We start from the raw sequence: 19,607 nt of genomic DNA, 5'->3' as shown, positions 1-19,607 counted from the left end.
GTATATCTGATTCTTACGGTTGCTTCGCCTGACTGCGTCAAGCTCCACAAGCTCCTACGAGTATAAAGGTGGAATTAATGGGGTCACCAGCGTCCCCTACCGCGGTAAGTCCAGAGTCACTCTCGAAGGCGGCCAGGTATTCGAGAGGGAAGCTCCGTTCGCGATGCACATGTTTTAATTCCCTGCACCATTCAGTCCTCGGCACGATTTCAAACACATCTTGTCTTGGGAATGTGTTGGTGCGGTACTCTCCATATAGATGATTGGACGCCGTTTCGCGAATGGGCGGTCAACCAATCTCTATACGGAGCTTCCCTCTTAGTTCATGGTGAGTTATATTTCTGAATCGAATTTAACCTCCAACAATGAAAGGGCCAATGCATATGTATATAGTAAAAAAATAATCCTTGAGTCATATTAACCTTCTGTCAATCCCAACAAAACAAAAATATATAAAGGGTGGTTAGGTTTGAAGGGCCGGTGTTGATTTTGAATAAAATACATTTTTTTTTAATTCTTCTTATTTCTCTTTATTATGATAATATTAGTATGACACAACCACGTATGGAACAAAATATTGGCCAAATGGCCGCCGCGACCTCGGCGGCACACCTCCATCCGATGGTCCGAATTTTCGATGACGCTGAGGCATAATTGAGGTTCTATGCCGTTAATGTACCGAATTATCTAATCCTTTAGCACTTAAATTATTGCTGGCTTATCGACGTACACCTTTTCTTTCAAATAACCCCATAGAAAGAAGGCCAACGGTGTCGTTGACGTTTAGGTGTGTCAGGTAACTTCCGTGTTTGTATATCTCGATGCTTATTCAGCTCTAGTTTTAATTCGTTTTAGTTAATAATTTAGTTATTCGAATATATAGTAAAACAGAAATTTTATTTTATAGTTAAGCGTTAAATTTCCAACAATCAGCACTGTTTCCTCTCCGGTTGAACCACTTTTATAAATTTCGCATCTTTTTCCTCATTTTGTATTCCGGCTTTCAATAACCATCTTCCAGCCGATATCAATATTTCAATTGTGATTTCTAAACTAGCAAGTTTGGGTTTTCATTCAATATTTTTTCTTTGATAAAATTTTAACTACCTAATCGCAATTATGTGTAGTCGTTACTCACAACATGTTCTCCAATGCTTTTGTTGCGCCAGTTGTTTACTAACTCTTAATTTCTTTTATACACTGATGACTTGAAGATTTTTTCAACTATTCTCAGACTAAATTAAGATCCAATCTGACCGCTATAATGTCTCAGCCTGATTTCGAATTCATGTTTTTCAATTAAATCTAAGCAAGTAGTCTCAGTTATCATTCTCTAAATCGCATAACGTTGTACCCACTTCTTCTTGCATTGACCGCGCTCGACTACCCTCAACTATTAACGGGACAGCTGACTTAGGTGTAATTTTTAAATCGAAATTTTTACTAAATATCCATCTCAATTTACACCATTGCCAAGTAGTATTGAGAGATTGCTTTTATTCGTCGTTTTATCTCCGACTTCACAGATCCTCATAATACTAAACCGTTATAGCATCGCTTATACCTTCCAAGCGAGAATATGTTCCTTTTATTTGTATAATGTCATATTAGTTAACTTGCCTCATGAATCGAGCGACGAGTGTGTGCGCCACTTTCGATGAAGGCTTTTCTCGTGCGTAAAAACAATCTCGTATTTGATTTGAGGCTCTCACTTTCGGCCAGAACAAAACAAAGAAATCACATATATGATGTGAGGATCTCCCACACTTTGCTTTAAAGCCGTGGTCATATCGAGTAAAAGTAAACTGATTCTTAATTTTGTATTTTTTACACTTTTTAATTTGCTACACTTCGAGTGCCGGACCCTGTAGTTTCGAATCTCGGTGAAACACCAAAATGAAGAAAAACATTTTTCTAATAGCGGTCGCCCCTCGGCAGGCAATGACAAACCTCCGAGTGGATTTCTGCCATGAAAAAGATCCTCATAAAAAAATATTTGCCGTTTAGAGTCGGTTTGAAACTGTAGGTCCATCCATCTGTGGAACAATATCAAGACGCACGCCACAAATAGAAGTAGGAGCTCGACCAAACACCCAAAAAGGGTGTATGCGCCAATTATGTATATGTATATATATATTTGATTCACTATTTCTCTTCGAGGGAATTTGTTTCCATATGCCAGAGAAAACCCTTAACACAGAACATTTCTGAACCCTCTGTACAATGGATTTACTCAAACAAATGTTTCCGCGACTACTCATAATCAAAAATGACGAATTCGGCTCAGCTCCTAGCTCATATTTTTTGACACATCGTAGCTTTTCTTGTGGGACACATAAAGAGAAAGGAATACATTACTAAATTCGGCTCTCTGTAGGCCAATATTACCGAGGGAATCGACGATATAACCCCAAAAATGATCCAAAATTTTATGAAAAATGGAGAAAAATTGATAAAATGTGCGTCAGTGGAAATGGTGAGCATGTCGTCGATATTGTTTGCGGTTATTGACTCAATAAATTGTATTTAATATATCAAATAAAATTTTAACCGGAGGTAATCGAAATTGATAAATTTTTCACTAAATTACTCATAGTTCTCATGTGTCAAGTACAAGTGTGTGTAAAGAAAACACACAGTACTTTCATTTGTCCATAATTTTACGGTGATGCCGTAGGTGGTGTCAATTGCTACCTTCACGGATGCTGCAATATTTTGACGGGTTGATTCTATGTGTTATGATCTAGGCCCCGGTCCTCCACAGAGCATTGTAATTATAATACATATCCCAGTACGTAGTAGTAGTCCTGGAAAAGAGCTGACCAAAAATTACATTTGTTTGTGAAAAGTATATATCACTTTTATGGGGTATAACTATACTCGCTAGTGGCGAATCTTGCTCGATAACTTTGTTGTTGCTTCCACATACAATTGAATCGAATCGAATCGAAGAGGCCTTATATTTATTCTAATATTACTGTACAAATTCTTATTGGAGTCATAATTCATCCCAGAAACATTAGGCATTTGAATAGTAGTAGTTATTTCACAAGTTACTGTCAGTAAATTTCTTTTCGATTATAATTACAATACTATAATATTATAGTTATTCTGCATCGATCTTGCACCAGGTTAGAAACAGCCACAGTGCTATAGAACTAGTCCCTTTAAAATGGTGTTTCATATTTACTAAAGGAAAGGGACGAAAATCATGCCATATACTTGAATCTCAATTTAATATATGTATACATATAAAAAAGTAGCAGAAATATTTCCAAAAAAAACCATACCACTCTCTACATGCTACATTTGTATGTAGTACGTATGTCCGCCCGTCTCATTCGAAGAGTCCATTAGCTTCCTCTGAGTAATTGTGCAATTGTTAGCTTCTGCCCACAAATGTTCACATATTCTCAATTCGTCTATTGAAATCAACTATGTATTTATTTTGACCGACATTTCAATTACCCCACAGACAAACATAAACACAAGAGCACAAGCCATCAAACTGAAGCACACATACACACATATATTAGGACATACACGCTAAAGAGTGGCACACCTAATATTGATGGCACTTTGCGTCAACAAAGCCAAGGTGGATTGACAAATTTCCTCAAGAATAATTGCTGTGTGAAATGCTCGTTTCCGGTTTCCAAAGTCAGCATACAAATAAACAGACAAACAGAGCGCTTTTACGCTAGCGAGTATGGTATAATATATTTGCCAAACATACAACTGCACACTCATATCACATATTCCACTTTTTGCTGAAATAAAGACAAATACATATACCATACATGCATGTGTGCGTGGCGTACGTGTGCCATCTGTCAGTGGGACTTCTTGACGAATTCCAGCATTTCAACGTAAAAGTAAGAAAAATTACCTAGCATCCATTTGATAAATGATGCCAACCAAGATTACATAAGTTGGTAATTTTCTAGTACATTTATTTCGGTCCAGGAATGGAACATTTCAAGAGCTTAATACAATACAAACATGAGACATAGGTGTGTGTGGGTAAAGCTGCATACATACAAGTACACTTTATGAGTTTGGCTGGATCCTGCACATGCAAACCACTAAGATTACTAATGGACATGAGCTTAACTCGTATATACCCTTCGGTGTTCAGTTATCTAAATTAGTATATATGTAAAATTAAATTTAAATAACCCTTTTTTCCAGAGTTCGGTTATTGATAAAGTTTTCGTTCGGTAGCATTGTAAACTCAGGAAAGATTTCTTTAATTAGCATAAGGGTTATGGGTCGCAAATACTTTTCTGGATTCCAAATAATGCAAACTTGAAAAATGTAAGTGAAGGACTCACAGAATTTCACTAAGGGAAGAGTTACTTTTACTAGTACTTATTCAAATACGATAGAAAATTTATTAATATTTTCATTTGCAGGCGTAGGTGTCTGAGATTATGCTTAACGAGCAAAACATACCCACATATAATTTGAAGATACACTTTTTGTTAAGTGAATGACCCATTTTGTTGACTTATAAATGGTCTTTGGTTTAAATAAATTGTCTTCTTCTTCTTAAATTTATGGAAAAAATTGCGTGTCACTGTTAGCAAAAAAAAAAAATTCAAAAATCAACTGTGATTTATAGGTCATTCAAATGTGACGCATGTGGTGTATAAGTCCTAGACGGTACCTTGTTTTATGTCATCTTTCACATTTGTTTAGTTGACAGATGTACAATTTACAAAACAATTTACACGATACAAAAGTGCATTAAAATTATAGAGACTTTTATACAAATATTCGATCTTTAAGAACAACATATCACAAAATTCGTGAATTTTTTGATGGAAATAATCGTCCGTATGGGTCCACAATTGAAAGATTGATTAAAAAGTTTCAAGAAACTGGTTATATCGAGGTTATAAAAGGACTAGCATATCAAAAACTGACGTTCTGTTGAGAATATTGTTGCTGTAGCGCGAAGTGTTACTGAACACCCTTCAACACCGATATCCCGCCGTTCTCAACAATTAGGCATTCATGAGTCGACTGTTTGACGGATTTTACTTGTAGACTTCCTCACGGTGGACATTCAAATGATGTCATTTTTCACATATAATTGTTAGGAGCGGTATTTTGAATAAAAATAGTGAAACCTGAAAGAACCTAAATTTTTACTTGTTTTATTTTAAAACAATGTGTAGGCGCATATTTTGAAAGAGCCTTTCCTAACAAATAATACATTTAAATACTTCCCTAAAATTTAATGGGCTATAAAACAGTCACCAAAAAATATTCTAGAAATTCTGGTTAAAAATTTGAAATTTTGTTGAGAATTTGCAGACTTTTCATAGGTTTCAGAATTTTTGTAAAACGTATGAAAAACGATTTATATGTGTTTTGTTGTATCATAGAATATTGGTAATGTTGTATAAAGTAATTGAAAAAAATAAGCCAAAATTAAAAAAACCAAAACTGGTAAAAATGTTGCACAGCTATTTAAGTGCCCATGAGTCTATGTACTCATAAAGTGTGGCGCAAAATTAGTTATCCAATTTTGTTTTTAAATAACTTTATTACTAACTAAGAAAAGGATTTTGAATGACCAAAATCTCTACTTTCACCTTTACGCCTTCCATTGCTTCTTTGTTGGTATATTGCAGCTGTCTGGTTCACAAGTATCAAATATGATTGACGTGCAACGCCGTTTACAAAAATTATAAATCTTCCCATAGGGTGATTAGTTGGGCGCTTCCTTGTGTAAGAGGCATACCAAATAAAAGAGGATAATGAAAAAAGTTTTAAAATTCTCTTCCTTTTATATTAAATGTTAATTTAATTATTAAAATGTATTTTTTGTTGTTGTTGGTGTCCTTTTAATGCAATTTTTTATTGTTATTGGTGTCCTTTTAATTCTTAATAGGGTTCAAAACAGTAACAAAACTAATTTGAGTAAATAACAATTTTGACATATTTTCTACTTGCCTTTTATAGAATATATTGAAATATCTCTGTCGAAACAGAAATATCAGGTGGATCCGCTAATTTCACAGTTAAAACAAAGTTTCTTTACCGAATATTTATATTATATCATTTTATTGCGCCATTTACGTAATACAGCAATCCGATTTGTTTGATGCCATTTCGAAAACGAAATGTTAAGACAGCAAACGGGACAACGTGAGAAAATGGGGCAAAGGCAAGGATGATAGAATACAAGGTTGCACCTTCCGAATTCGTTGTGTCGTCAGGCTCCTAGAATACACAAACAAAACGAAGGCGTATCAGACTTGTCAAAATCACGAGAAACAAGGTAACTGTTTTGGGAAGACACCACCTTCAGTATTCAATTTGCCTTGGGAGAAAGTCAAAACAGAAATTTGATAGTTGTTATAATACATTTAGTAGAAGGCATTAGAAATTTTAAAAATTCCAAAAAAATTAACTTAACGAAAGAGCAAATACATACATATTTATGCAACACGATTGGATTCATGCGGCTGCCTTGGCTGACATTCTCTCGACTCAGTTTTCTAAAACCTTAGTGACAGTTTTTGGCTCTATCCCGTGCATAGTTTGCTCGATATGTGCCCCAAGGGTCTGATTATATACTGGACTGTATTTACTTCACAAATTAATGTCTCATGGCCATTTCACCAAATATTTTTGTAATTTCTTAGGCTGTTAAAATTTAAAGTTGTGCCTTCTCAATACGAGCCATTCCTTTTTTAAATTTTAACAGTCTGATAAATTTGGAAATTGATTAGTGAAACCGGGCATGAGACTTTTTCCTCCTTTTACTTGATCTCTAATGTGTTATGATTACGAAACGGCACAAAAACTTCTTTGGACTGCGATTGAACGTTGCCGAACACATCTTTAAAATTGGCGAACGATTGTATTTGCTGCAAAGGTGTCACCCATATAGCGAATAGCTTTGTCACACCCTCGTACAATGGACAATTTTGGCATTTTACTCCTACCCAAGACATTAAAGGATGGATATTTTAGCATTTAACACTCCAACCATTTTCTTTTTTATAAATAAATCTAGCCTTGGGCTTTTTGATTAGAAAACGCCTTACACAACTTTTGTGAAAATAGCAAAATAAGAAGGGGAAAAAGGGCAAAACCTTTGAGAAACGCGATCAAATCGACAATTAATCATTATCTTTCAACTTTTATTTGTGTAGTAGTTTTCGAAGGTGTATCCATGTGTACTTACATACATATATGCTTATACATGTACATGTGGTGGGTATATATGCACTTTCTTATGTAGTATAAATACTTTATAGAACGGAAGCGTCAATATGTCACATTAATGAGCCAACGCTTAGTAACTAAATTCTTTCTGTTAGAGTGCCGTATGTATGTATATAAGTGTATGATATCAAGGTATGGGGCGTTTGTAGGTGGACTTACTTTTAGAGACGAATAAAGTTGGGTCCAAAGTAGAGCCAATTACTTACGTATGCAGAACAGCAGTGAGCTAAAAGCTCAGCTATAAAAATCATAGAAATAAATTTGTCTTACCAGTAGAATTATATGTCAGCTACCACATTTGCAGAGAAAAATTTCTTATATATTATTATACATGTTATACCTATGTGCGCAATAATAGCACCGTGTGTGAGGCAAAGATTTGATTATTTATTTATTTTTTATTTTATGGTCAGTCCATAAGTTCGTGCGTTTTTAAAGGTGGTTTTAAAATTAATAAAAAAGATGTTTAAAGTATTTATTAATCAATAATATATTTTCCTTCATTATTTACAATGTCTTTCCAACGTTTAGCAAATTTTTAATTCCTTGCTCAAAAAATTTTTTGTCCTTGGAGCCAAAATACGCTTCGATATCTCTTTTTATAGCTTCTTTTAAGAAGTAGATGCGGCATCAGCTCCCATTCGAGCTCAGTAATCGTCTGGTTTGGTTCCAAAAGTTCATAATAAACAGTACCGGCCATATCCCACCAAATAGACAGGAGAATCTTCTTGGGGCGAAGGCCATCTCTAGGGGTCGGTTCTGGTGTTTCAGCTTTATCTAACCATTGGCGTTTGCAAACAGGATTATTGTAAAAGATCCATTTTTCTTCATCAGTAACGATACGATTCAAAAAGCTTTCATTTTCAAGCCGTTGCAGCAGCTGAGAACACACATTCACTCTCTGCTGAATGTTGGCGACGGAAAGTCTATTCGGGACCCATTTTTCCAGCTTTTGAACCTTTCCCAATTGAACCAGGTGCCTGTGAACTGTTCCATGCGATGAATTTAACCTTTGAGTTATCATATCGACTGTCAAATTTGGCTCAGCTTCCACGAGTTCGAGCAAAGCGTCGGAGTTAATGACTTCAGGACGACCAGCGCGCGGGGCATCCTTCGGAATTTTGAAAACCACTTTTTCGCAGTCCTTACACTGACGGTATCCTCTCCGAGGACAGTGTTTATTTCTGCAGCAGCAGTTGTTGCATTTTTACCACTTCTATAAAAAAATACAGAATATGCCTCTTATACGCGTTCAAAGATTCCATTATATTTTTTAAAAACACGTGCTTCTATCCGCGATTAAAATCATTTGTTGAATGCACAATATATCAAAAAAATATAAATAGTTCGTTATGATCCGCGAATAATTTTTTGTATGCAAAAATCGTACAAAAGTGAAATTATGGGTAAAATGCGCATGAACTTATATATTGACTTGATACTACAATGGAAACCAAATAACTTGCAAACCTTGTACAAACATTCAAAAAAGTTCAACGAATTTGCATCAAAATTTCGTTCGTTATATCGAAGAAAATGCAAACACCGAAAATTCAAACAAATCAACCCGAATTTTCACTCATTTTAAGCTGGAATGATATTATACCGGAATTCAAAGGGCCACAAAACTACATATTAATAATTTTTATAAATATTCCGAGTTAATAATTTAAAATTTTTAATGGGATTTCCAGTATATTCAAAACTCATTGAGCTAATAGATAGGACTATGAATAAGTTCGTGCGGTTTTTTTTCGAAATTTGAAACTTTATTGACGTAAAATGGTTACAAATTTAATATTCAAAGTATTGTCCATCGCTTACTACTACTTTTTCCCATCTTTCTGGCAATTCACGGATTCCCTTTGTGAAAAATTCGGTCGGTTTTGCCGCAATCCACGAATCGATCCATTTTTTGACTTCATCGTAATTACGGAAGTGCTGGTCAGCCAGGCCATGTTGCATCGATCGGAAGAGATAGTAATCGGATGGCGCAAGGTCTGGACTATACGGCGGGTGGGGTAGGACATCCCATTTGAGCGTTTCTAAGTATGTTTTGACCACTTGTGCAACATGTGGCCGAGCATTGTCATGTTGCAAAATAACTTTGTCGTGTCTATCGGCGTATTGCGGCCGTTTTTCTCGCAGTGCTCGGCTCAAACGCATCAATTGTCGTCGGTAGACATCCCCCGTAATCGTTTCATTCGGTTTCAGTAGCTCATAATACACAACACCCAGCTGGTCCCACCAGATACACAGCATAACCTTCAGGCCATGAATATTCTGCGCCGACGTCGATGTTGAAGCATGGCCAGGGTATCCATACGTTGCCCGACATTTTGGATTGTCGTAATGGACCCACTTTTCATCGCCAGTCACAATTCGATGCAAAAAACCCTTTCTTTTGTGCCGTTGAAGCAGTTGTTCGCATGCCATAAAACGGCGTTCAACGTCTCTTGGCTGCAATTCATACGGCACCCAATGGCCTACCTTTCGGATCATTCCCATGGCTTTTAAACGTTTGGAAATGGTTGATTGATCAACTACCAAAGTTTTTGCAACCTCTTCTTGCGTTTGAGCCGGATCTTGATCGAGCAATTCCTCCAATTCGGTATCCATGAACTTTGGCGGCGCACCCTCGCGTTCTTCGTCTTCCAAGCCAAAATCACCACTTTTAAAGCGTGCAAACCACTTCTGGCACATTCGCTCAGCTAGAGCATGCTCACCATAAACTTCCACCAAGATACGATGACTTTCGGCTGCTTTTTTCTTCATATTAAAATAATGAAGAAGAATTCCCCGCAAAAACACATTATTTGGCACGAAATTCGACATTTTCAAGTGTGGTAAAAATATTGTTGTTTACGCTTCAAATAAAAAACTTATACTGACGTTTGTGCCTTACGACAGTAGCTCTCCAATGAATGTTTGGAAATGTGGATCGATGGATAATAATCAAGTTACGCCATCTGTTGTAAAACCGCACGAACTTATTCATAGTCCTATTATAAAACTACAAGTTTTAAATTTTCATAAAATTTGCTGAATTGTTTTTTATTAATTAATTGTTTTTTTATTAAAAAAATTGTTCTAATTATCTTGAGTCAAGAGTTTGAAATTTTCAAGTGATTTGTGGTTTATTCGAAACTCATTGAGCTATAAAGTTTTAAATTTTGATAAAATTTGTTGAATTGTTTTTTTATTATTAATTAATTTTTGTTGCATCGGGTGTGTTTTTTTTTTTTTTGAAGCTAAAGAGCTTAAAATGATAATACAAAACAAAAATATTGTTGGACTGAATTTTTGTTTGTTATAATCCGGCCATAATTTACATGGTCCATTCGATTAGTCCAATTTTTGACTACTTTTTCTAATATGTCTGGCCGACCGCCGTCAATGGTGGTTTGAATATTGCAATAAATCCATTGCTAAGCGCGCTGTATGGCAAGATACGCCGTCTTGTTGGAACTAAATGTCGTCGATAATTAGCTGGTTATTTTTTAGAAACAAAACTTCAGTCAGCATGACTCGATAGCGTTCGCCATTCACTGTAACGACAGCTCCTTTCTCATTTCGAAAGAAATAAGGACCGATGATGCGGCCAGTGGCTCTATGAACTTCGGGAAGAAGTTTATTTTTTTAAAGTAAATTTTCACAGTTCGGAAGCATTGTTGATGACTTGCGAGACTTTACCGAACAGAATTGTCAGCAGAGTATACCTTTCTCAGCTGTCAAACCATAATTATCTTTAACGATAGTTCTCATATACCCGATATTTAAAAAAAAAAAAAAAATTTAAAATTATATGTCACGCTGCTATTATTGTGAACACAGGTGTATGTATAAGCCTTGAGCGGAATTTTGCTAATTTAATTTTCTTAAAAGTATCAAAAATGTCACGTATTAATCTTAAGAAAACAGTCTTGGTAACAAAAATCCTCATCTAAAAAATGCACTGAACTACACAGGCATGAAATTACATAGACAGAAATGCGTGCACAAACTATGTAATTTGTCAGAGCGCGGCAATCGCCAGCAAACCTCTTTAAAGTGGCCATCACTTAGGCGCCTTTTGGTGAACTGGTGAACCTATGCATGTTTTGTGCGTAATCTTCGTGGGTGCTTTGAGTTAATTCAATTTTCCAGCTTTTGTTTTTCTTATCAAAATAAACAACATATGTATGTAGGCATGTATGTATGCAGCCGGGCGTATGTACGAGGCAATTTACCAAAAAGATACACAGCAGCAGATATGTTAACGACTGCAATAAATAAATGGATAATATCTGTTAGGCCTCAAATAAATGCGACACTACACGCATCCAAAAGTGGAAAGTGGCAAGAATAAAACTGTAAACACAAGCATACACAAATATGAAACGCGGCAGCATGCAACACCCCCTCACTAACCCATTTCACTATATCACTTTCGGCTTGTACACTCGCTTAAGTGCCGAAGCCAGAGATTAAGTCATTGATGTGCACGTTTTTGTTCGGATTTAAATGGTTAAATTGCCTTGGGAGAATTCATTAGCCAAAGTGTAAGGACCGAATGTGAGCCTTTATGTACTTACATCTGTAGATGTGTGTGTGCGTACTATAACTTACACATATCTATGAGCGCGATTACAGGCGATTTATGCAAAATAATTGACGCCTCGATGAACTGTTGACACATATGACAATTTGTCTACCAGCAACTATGTGCAGACACACACACACACTTAAACATTCGTAAACTTTGCATCTTTACGCTGCATTGAAAGCTTAACAATCAGTCAGTAAATATTTACAGAAAGTTTTGGTAAAAGTAAGCAGTCTGCTGGAAAAAATTGTGTTTGCCTAAGTTTTCGCAAACATCGAAAAATTACACACATTTTTCAAGCTTACCGCCGACTTAAGAAGGTGAAAGTGGTACCAAGAAGAACCGAGTTTCACAGTGGGTAATACCGAAGCGGGCAATTCAATTATCGTGAAAGCATTTTTTCAAGCCAAACAAATACTTTAAGATTAATCTAACGTCCTACCATTTTTTTATGAATAACTCACTTAGTCAATAGAAATGAGGTTTTGGAAATGTATTTATGTATAAGCACATATGTATGTACATATATTATTGTACATATTAAGCTGTTTCCCAAAATAAGAACATTGATGATTTTTCGGCCTCTAATTGTCTTCTAATGTTTTTATTAAAAGAAGAGATCAGAAAGGAAAGGATCTATGCTTAGCTATTTCTTTGATTCATTTATTTTTGTTTCTGCTACAATTTATTACGAAAGGCTAAAAGACGTGAGCGCGAGGAGCTTGAGATGCTAGACAATAGGAACAACGCCCGAAAATTCTACCAGAAAGGCTTACAGAAGGTTTTAAGACCGGGGCGTTTTCCTGTAAGAACAGACATCCAGAGCGCATTTAAATCATGGAGGGAACACTTCTCGAACCTGTTAAAGAGTGACAGCTACGCATATCACAGAGAATGTGAAGATCCCGATACCCCCAATCGTTGACGATGGAATTGTCGTTCCGCTACCCGACCCTGGTGAGGTGAGAATAGCCATAATGCGGCTAAAGAACAACAAAGCCGCGGCGCCGACGGACTGCCGGTTGAGCTATTCAAACATGGCGGTGAGGAGCTGGTAAGGTATATGCATCAGCTTCTATGCAAAATATGGTCGGATGAAAGCATACCTGCCGATTGGAACTTAAGTGTGCTCTGCCTAATCCACAAGAAGGGTGATCCTGTAATCTGTGCCAATTGCCGCGGGATTAGTCTTCTAAATGTCGCCTATAAGGTTCTAGCGAGTGTATTGTGTGAAAGGCTGTAGCCCACCGTCAACCAACTGATTGGACCTTATCAGTACGGCTTAAGACCTGGAAAATCCAAAATCGACCAGATATTACCAATACGCCAAATCTTGGAAAAGATCCATGAAAGGGGAATCGACACACACCATCTTGGGGTAAGGTAAATGCCGCGATATTTGAATTTGGTATCCCCACAAAACTAACACGTCTATGTAAGATGACGTTGCTCAATACCAACAGCGGCTACGTTGGCTGGGTCATGTCGTTTGAATGGATAGAAACGCTCGGACTCTGAAAGTATTCGATGCCGTACCAGCTCGTGGTAGCAAAGGAGAAGAAGGCTTCTTCTGTGTTGAAAAGATCAAGTGGAGCAAGACTTTGCTTCTGTGTTCAACTGATGCCGGTTAGCACGAGAAAGAAATGAGTGGTGGGCTTTGTTAAATTCATCCAAAATCGCGTAAGCGCTTATCGCGCCAATTAAGGAGAAGAAAAGTCACAATTTATTTATTAATTGAATCCCTTTTATAGTTCAACAATATGTTTTAAATCTTATAACTAAATTTGACTAGAATCGACTCAAACTCTATAATTGGGCCCATTATTCTCACGCCACCCTTCAGAAGATTGGGGAATCATATATTCGCAGGCATTTATTCTGTCAAGTTACTATTTGTTGCCTCAGTTAAGTAAAGCATTTGCCAATGGATTGGGGTGGATTTACAGCTTTATTAAGTGTTTTTTCTTTCTCTTTATTCCAATTTTTCGATAGTGATCTCTTACTTACCTACACTCGCCAGAAGAAGTCTGCATACTCTCTCAAGAGTAAATTTTAAACGTTCGAAAACGCACTCCCTAAACACTTATGCCAAGTCTTACTGTTAATATACTGAGTAATCCGTTTACCTGTTTAAAATATTGTAGATCTGTAGTGCGTGTTTCTTTTTCATATATATTTTATAGCTGAATAATCCACTGAAAGTCATAGCGGTCAGTCAGTCAATAGTCAGTTTGCTATAGAGTTCTAGCGATAGATCTGCCTAAATAAGTGGAAAGTTATATATTCCAAAACAAAAACCTCATCCACAAACTCAATAAAAATAACTAATTAAATACTTCATATAAACAATAACCTATGCTTCAAAACAACTGTAAATGCCACACGGTGGCGTATCCGGTGCACGCAACTACAAAAGCATAAATCAACGAATTATTATTGCAGCACGCATCGCCTGGGAAGGGCTACGTGGCCATCGAGCACCTTTATTGCATCCAAGCACTGGAGCAAAAATCACAAACGCCTATCGAACAATCATTCATTTCGAAGTGGAATGAGTGAAAAAGTCAAATTCAAGCAAACGCACACGTACACTTGCACACATCTATAACACTATTTCTGCAAAGGTGGGCATGACTGCAAGCAACAACTGCAAATGCCAATTCGATACAATGAATGCCTGCTGGCTTCCTGTCCAAATGTCTGTCATGTCATGTCGCGTGGAGCTTTGATTGCATGAATCCATTGAATACACCTTGGCAAAGGGTTCAAACAGCTACAACCACAACCACAACCAAAAATGCGCATAACGATTAAGTATTGAGGTCTGAGTTCGCATATGTGCCCAATCGGTCTGCTATGAAATTAATGCTGCAACAATGCTGATAAGCAACAACGACAACAAAGTGAAAGTGTATGTAATATATACACCAGTGTTCAAAATAATAGCAACGCGACATATTGTAAAGTTTTGACTTTTTATGATGAAATTTCATAGCCCTATGAATTTTACAATAGTATAATAAAATGCGCATTGAAGAACCTGAAAAACTGCGTTTTTTTTTAATTTTTTTCAATATTTTATATGAAAAACTTTCTAGCAATCGGTATATGACAGAAAATGTGTGGTGAAAAAATGTTTAAAGGTGTGGCCAAGGTCAAACCGTTAACCGGCACTCATTTGGACGAATCAGCTGCTAGGCTTACGTAACCGGGGCCATAACAAAGGTTTGTTTACAAAAAAACTAAGAATGTGTTAATGGCTTACAAAAAAACAAAGTGAAAAAAGCCGAAGTTACTCCCACAATTTTGTTTTTCACCATAGCTGGCCAAACCTTGAAATGTATTATCCTTGCCAAAAAAATCAACACAGCGGTTGAGGTCGTGTCCGTCTGAATAACGACTGATTGAACGAGTGTGTGAATACGTGTGAATTGAGCGGGCAAAATTATGCTGTCGTGGTAGCCGAAGCTTATCTATCATCCTTGAAGAAAATTGCACTGTTAATAAAGAAAACAGAACAAATCAAAATCCACGCAAATTTTGTGTCGCCTTAAACTATAACAATATTACACCAAAATTGAATGAGCTACCAAACTGCGTACCTGTAATTTTTCTAAATATTTTGAATAAAAGGTAAAAAAAAGTTTGACAAAATTTGTTTAATTTTGTTTTATTTTGTATAAGTTTGAATTACATAGATGTAATATTACCCATATTTTTAATAAAAAATAAATAAAAATTATATAAATACTCAAAACTTTGTAACATATCACACTGCTTTTATTGTGAGCATAGGTGTAAATCTATGTATGTATTTGTGTGTGTACATTAACATCCTTTCCCCTTGTGCTTTGTTGGCGTCTGCTGGAACTGATTCGTTGGCTGACTGACTTGCGTTGCGTATTATATTTAGAAGGACGCAAGTCATAGAACAGTTCCGCTCAAAGGGGTGCCATTGCTCATTGGTTTATTGCTTATTGTTATAAAATCATGCGGATTAGTTACACCTTTACGAACACGGCAATTTTTCCGATAGTATGAGTCATAATTGCACGTGCATTTACAATGAGGGTGAGAGTTTATTATGTGGGAAGTGGGACAGAAGGCTTAGAGATTTGTTGCACTATGGAAGAGGATAAATATTGCAAAAGAATAAAGCAAATGTTGGAAACTCAAAAATGCTTAGTGCTTTAAACAAAAACTCTCTATTAAAATGCTTTATATGTTTAGAGGTAGTCAGAATTACAAAAAAAAGGATTTTTTTTTACATATTCTTAGATTATAATATCTTGAGAATAATGTGTAAAAATTTGAAGTGAATCAGACAAATACTTTTCGAGTTATTCAACAATTAACAAAGGGTGCTGGGGCGCTCCGGAGCGTTCGGAGGAAGTAGCTAGCAGCACACACGCATGAAAGTGGCAGATAAGCGCGCTAACGATAACACTCGGGAAGGTAGAATGCTACGTAGGCAACAGCAAATCGATATTTTATTTAGAGGCTGCTATGACGGCTGATGAACTATTATATGGCCCAGGAATAGATGACACAGTGTAAGTAATTAAATAATTCGTGTAATTCTACATAAATCGATAGGAAAATTTTAAATGCGTTTTTCTAAAAACTATGTTTTTTGAACTGGTGATCACTGCAACTTAAAATCCGCTTGGTAGATTTCAATAAAAATTATACTGCTTTTGAAAAACATAAAAAGGTCGTGCCTGATCGAAGGATCTTTTTTCATAAATTTCGATTTTTTTTAAACAATCAATTGTCTTTTTTTTCTCGAAAATCTGGAAAATGTTTCCTGAAGCCGCCATATTGTTAATTTTGAAAAAACAAAAAAGCTTCGTTCAGACATAAGATTATCTATTAAGAAAACTAATTTCTCTTGTCCGATTTATTTTTGATGAATCTCCAAGGACTTGTGATGATCCCCGCAAGTTACTTCTGGAGATATGGTCTCCACACAATTTTCAATTATTATCTTTTTGGTTGTTGAAATTTTGCTAAAGTCAAGTCGAAATATGATGTACTAATGCCATGTTTTTATTTTTGTAAAATAAAGCAATTGACCAGCAAAAAAAAAAAAAATATTGAAAATCATAATTTTTGTGCCTCTGACTGCCCCCCACCCCTTATGCTAGTATTGTTTGTCCTGTGCGAAATGTGAGTTCCTATATTTTTAAATATGGATAATAATATTTTAGTAATAATTGCTTTTGCATCATTCCTGCAAGGGAACGCTCAAAATGACTTGTATTTTACGCTGGTGCAATATGTCGAAACATAATACGAGTATATGATATATGGTATTCCTTAAAATTGTGAATGAAAAATAAAACAAAATTGTGATTCCGAAGAATCTTTTGTAAGTACATGTTTTTAATTCTAAACGAATCCTTGGTAATATATTTATTACATCTTGGAATTCATATTTAATATTTTTAGAAAAAAAACTTTGCAAGGTGACTTACATAGTTGCTCAATTTTGTTTCGTTATATTTGTGTTTCCGGCAGTTTGCGTTTAGTTGGAGTTTTTTAAGTGCTTTCCAGGGGCCCATTCCCAATAGTTTATTACTTTTTACTTTGCAACACTATTAAGCGGGTCGCATATACATAGTTAAGCCCTTTCAACCCAAATCGGTTATATTAACTAACTCAATTAAGCTATTTTATATTCTAGATCACAAAATGTGAGTATGTTGCGGCTCTCGGAGAGTTCGAAAGAATAATTCTGCGAACGTTTTTGGATATTCTGACGACAGCGAATTTCGCAGACCTATATGAGCTTTACGGCGACATAGCCTAGCGCGTACCACTCCAGAAGAAGAAGAAATATAAGCGCTAACATATGCACCTTGCCAAATTTTATTAACCCATTAGTGCATGAATTAATAAAAAAATTGTTTCACAGTAGAAATAGCTTTATTTGATTACCAATAAGGCGTATTATACGAATAATAATGAAAAAGTTTATTTTGGTTTTTTTTGGTCGGAACCAATATAAAAACTAGTTTTAAAGTATAGAAAACAGTTGAAGAGTCGAAAAATTATTATCCGTCGAGAAATATGAGTATATCGAATCCATGAAAATATGTTTTTTTGTTAAAAAGTACTTACATTTCACTCTGTTATTGTTTTTTTGAAAATGAATCACTCGCACATCAATTCCTTCTTTTTCACCCACTTGCACAAAAATGTGGTTATTTCGAAATGTCATTAAACCATAGGCAATGTTCTTGCATTTCATTATTGCTAAATATATAATTGATGCACTAAAATAGTTTGAATTATTAAAAGTACTTAATATGGAAATAAAATTGAATCAAAACTGCAATACCATATATGGGCTGATATGCGGTAAACGCTTTACCATTTTTTACAAGAAACGACAGGTTAGAAACAAACCATATTAGGTTCAACACATATTTACAAATCATTGCAATACAAAATTTGACGCTAAATTATTAATTTTGTTTTTAAGTTATTATTTTACTAAATAAGAAATAATTATAAGTGAAGGAGATATATATATTGTGACCTTTACGCGCTTGTCTGCTTTTATACTACGACTGTCTAGTTCACAAGTGTCAAATATGATTGACGTACGACGGCATTTGCAAAAATTATAAGTCTTCCGATAGGATGATTAATTTTGCGCAACCTTGAAAAACCAAAACTTCTTCCTTTCAGCAGGGAGTAATTGATCCCAAATTGTGTACATATATTTCAAAGCATGTATGATGGATAAAATGCAATTTCTTTTAGTTTAAAGAATAGACGGCGTCTTCTGCTTCTGCTAAATATCAAGATTGGCTGGAATCCTCTTTCAAATTAGCATAATAATATAGTAGATTGATTCTCTAATTTCCTTATAGAGCCTGACCAGATATGAACACTGGCGCTGCAGCAAAGACTAATCTCTAAGTTTTTACAATCTTCCTCAAGATGTACTGCCCCAACCAAAGAAACATTTTTTCTCGTATAAATGTATAAGGGAAAATGTCAAGATGGCAAGATACGCGCATAGTTCTTAGTTCTAGAGCTTCTCCTCGTGCTAACCGGCGCCAGTTGGACACACCAACTGGAGCCAAGTCCTTCTTCACTTGATCTTTCCAAAGCAAAGAGGAAGGCCTCCCCTCATACAGCTCATCGTTCCATCGCCTGCGATATTCGCCGTTGCCAACGCGCAAAGGTCCAAAAATCTTGCGTAGAATCTTTCTCTCAAACATTCCAAGCGTCGCTTCATCGGATGTTGTCATCGCCACGCTTCTACGCCATACGTTAGAACAGGCATGATGAAAGCCTTGTATAGTGTTAGTATTGTTGGTCGAAAGAGGACTTTACTACTGATTTGCCTACTTAGTCCAAAGTAGCACTTGTTGGTAAGAGAGATTCTACGTTGGATCTCCAGGCTGACATTATTATAGGTGTTAATGCTGGTTCCTAAATATACGAAGTCTTTTACAACCTCGAAATTATAACTGTCAACAGTAACGTGGGTGCCGACACGTGAGTGCGCCGACTGTTTGTTTGAAGACAGGAGGTTCTTCGTTTTGTCCTCGTTCATCACCAAACCCATTCGCTTTGCCTCTTTATCCAGTTTGGAAAAGGCAGAACTAACAGCGCGGTTGTTAATGATGTTCATATCAAAAATTTTGCTTAACTTCTCAGCATGGTTTCATGATGGTTTCGGCTTTGAAATCATTTCGGGCTTATAAGCATGATATCAAATCGCAATATCTTGAAGGCTATTTCACTTTGTTGTTTCGTG

Source organism: Anastrepha obliqua, chromosome 1, assembly GCF_027943255.1.
Source record: "Anastrepha obliqua isolate idAnaObli1 chromosome 1, idAnaObli1_1.0, whole genome shotgun sequence".
NCBI classification, from domain to species: domain Eukaryota; kingdom Metazoa; phylum Arthropoda; class Insecta; order Diptera; family Tephritidae; genus Anastrepha; species Anastrepha obliqua.
This window is presented reverse-complemented; position numbering follows the sequence as displayed.